At 46.4% G+C, this 3,208-nt stretch overlaps 1 non-coding gene across 1 annotated transcript; it reads right to left on the bottom strand.

Annotated features, from left to right (window-relative positions):
• Positions 1–1,430: 1,430 nt before the first annotated feature.
• Positions 1,431–1,539, bottom strand: Trnai-uau (transfer RNA isoleucine (anticodon UAU)). Its single transcript has 2 exons — positions 1,502–1,539; positions 1,431–1,466 (listed from the first exon to the last, which is right to left on the bottom strand). It is a non-coding gene; the product is annotated as a tRNA-Ile (tRNA).
• Between the last annotated feature and the right edge of the window lie 1,669 nt (positions 1,540–3,208).

Raw genomic sequence — 3,208 nt, forward strand, 5'->3', positions numbered from 1 at the left:
ACACATGCACAGAACTCTCCTGACACTTGTGTACACTTACACTCTCACGCATGCACAAACGCACTCAAAAACATAGACCCACACATACACACAAACACACACATACACACACGCACAGAGGCTGCCACTGACTGGCCGCAAGAGGGATGGGAAAAGATCTCTGGTGCCAAGAACGTGGCGTCTAGTGTGTTGCTCAGTCTATTGTTTTTGGAAAAGCCCACAGAGACTCTGTTCCGTTTTGAAGAAATTTGCGCAATGTTGGTTTGGAAATGATGCCGATATTTGTTTGATTTGCAATGCATCGTGCTCTACCTTTCATGTTAGACTTACGGCCGCTCCCGCTCTTTGCTTTTATTTCTTTGAGGCGATCGATGGTGTGATGGCCTTGTACCTGTTCTTTTTGATATTCTTTGACTTTTCTGAGGATTTCCGATTTTCCTAGATGTAGGCCGCTCGTTGGTGTTGCGTTACCAGCAAGTCTGTCAGCTCGCTCATTTCCCTTAACACCTGCATGTCCCGGGCAGTATGACCATGTGATTTTTTTTATCTGAAAGTTGCGCATTGCCTAATGCCACTCTGGGCTTCCCATTCCGTTTTCAATTTTCTGTATGAGGTTCATTGAGTCTGTTAGAATCATGGCATGTTGGTTTCCGGGCGTATGGATGGACGATAGCCACTGGAGGGCATGTGTCACAGCTTCAACTTCCATCGTTAGGCTGGAGGTTGTGACTTTGTAGGCAGCATTCTCTTCCCTAACTGTTTTTCCATTTTGTTTCGCAGTGAATCCCCAACCGGATTGGTCTTTGGTGACTGAGCCATCTGTGTATATGATGATGTCCTCTTCTTTACTGTTTTCTTCTATGAGTAGCTTCACTTCCGCATCAGTTTTGCCCTCTGGCCATTCCCGACAATGTCTTCCTAGAGTGGGGGAAATGGCTGTGTTGAATAGATGGTTGAGGTGTTCGGGGTTTTTCTCCCATTCTTTTGTTTCTTTCAGGTCTTGTAGTCGGCATACTAGCTGGATTGTGTCTTCTGCTTGCCCCATCCATGATCTTCCTCGCCCTAGACGGCTGCCTTTTGGTTCTTTGACTGCGTCATGCAGTGGGTTTTGAGGGTTTTCTAATGCTTTGAAGTAGGTCTTGACCTGTTCTAACTTGTTTCTGGCCTGCACTGAAGGAAGGTCAAGCAGGTATCGCATGGTTTCTGTGGGCGTGTCTTTTGTTGTTCCAAGGATCAGCCTCATAGCTTCATTTTGTACTCTTTCTAATTTTAGGAGGTTGCTTTGAGACGGTGTTGTTAGCCCAAGTCCGTAGTCGATCACACTGAGGACGAGTGATTGGTATAGCAGGAAGAGGTGGCGTTGTTCAATGCCTTTGGTTGCCATTGCCTTTAAGACTGAAAGGCCTTTTTTGCATTTGAGAAAAGTCGGCTGCCCCGGGTGAGGTTCGAACTCACAACCTCCGCATGTCTCCATCCGCACAAAGTACGGGGAGGTACTGTCTATAAGTACGGCGCGCTAACCGATTGTGCCACCGGGGCGTCCCTTGTCAGCCAGCGACAAATTGCCCAAGTCATTGTGCCATAAACAAAATTCGTATATTTTTTTCTTCTGACATCTATCGGTCCCCACCGGTCGATTAGTGCTCTCCAATCCCTCTGGGATTCTACTTGGATCTGCTGTTTCAACACTGGTCGAAATTCTTTTCATCATTTTTTTTTAATATATTCTCTTACACTTTATTTGACCCTCTCACTCTGTCTGTCTTTCTGTCTGTCTCTCTCACTCTTAAAAGACTTTTTTTGACAATGACAATAAATAATTCCAGTGTCCTGTGTCCATCGTCCAGTCTCTCTCTCTCTCTCTCTCTCTCTCTCTCTCTCGCTCTCTTATCATTTTTCTGTTGGTATATCTGTGTTTAGCTGTTGATTTGCTGGTGACTGAATCTTTAACTTATCATTCTCACTCCCTCACTGTCTCTCTCTCACTATCTCTGTATGTCTGTCTCTGTCTGTCTGTCTGTCTCTGTCTTCCTCTCTCCCTTCTCTCTCTCCGTCTCTGTCGCTATATCTCCCTCTCCTTCTGTTCTGTTTGTCTGTCTCACTTTTTTTTCTCTCTCTCTCATTCTCTAAACTTATTTCCCTGGTAAAATTAAACTTCGTTTCGTTTCGTTTCGTTTCGTTCCCCCCCCCCCTCCCCCCTTCATCTCGTATCTGTCTGCCTGCTGTCTGTTTGTGTGTCCTGTTTCCGGAGTAACATCTTTCTCACTATTCATGTCAGCAAATGGCAACAAATGGCTCCAGCAAAAACCATCACTTCGTGGCGGGTTCATTTCCTTTTCGAACACATTATTTTCTACGTCACAGACACCCCTCCCTCCTCCTTCCCTCCCTCCCCACCCTCCCCCTCTCTCTCCCTCTCTGTCACCTACTTTCTTTCTTTCTTTGGAGTGATGGCCTGGAGGTAGCGCGTCCGCCTAGGAAGCGTGCGAATCTGAGCGCGCTTGTTCGAATCACGGCTCAGCCGCCGATATTTTCTCCCCCTCCACTAGACCTTAAGTGGTGGTCTGGACGCTATAGTCATTCGGATGGGACGATAAACCGAGGTCCCGTATGTAGCATGCACTTAGCGCACGTAAGAGAACCCACGGCAAGAAAAGGGTTGTTCCTGGCAAAATTCTGTAGAAAAATCCACTTCGATAGGAAAAATAAATAAAACTGCACGCCAGGAAAAAAATACAACAAAAAAAAGGGGTGGCGCTGTAGTGTAGCGACGCGCTCTCCCTGGGGAGAGCAGCCCGAATTTCACACAGAGAAATCTGCTGTGAAAAAATCTGTTGACTCCATCCTTTTGTACTACACATAGCTCTCGCCCCTTCCAACCCCTGGTTTTGTTTTTCTGTCTACACTTCTCATTCTAATATCAAGCCATGTCTCGTCAATGGCAAAAGTGAACAGAACATTAGGAACAGTTAAAGAGTCGGTGGGGGTACGGTGTACGGAGGGGGGGGGGGAGATAGGGGGCTGGGTGGAAGGGGTGGGGGGGCTCGTACAGAAGAAGAAAAAAACTGTGCGAAAAATGGTGTAGGGTGCGAAACAAAATTTTAAGAAAAGAAAAAGTGAGAGAAAATTGACCAGAACACAGAAGAAGCACAGAAAGGAAATTGGGTATCGCCTTTCTCATTTCTCCTTCTGAATGTCTGCGGGTCCT

Source organism: Babylonia areolata, chromosome 3 (assembly GCF_041734735.1).
Source record: "Babylonia areolata isolate BAREFJ2019XMU chromosome 3, ASM4173473v1, whole genome shotgun sequence".
Taxonomy (NCBI): domain Eukaryota; kingdom Metazoa; phylum Mollusca; class Gastropoda; order Neogastropoda; family Buccinidae; genus Babylonia; species Babylonia areolata.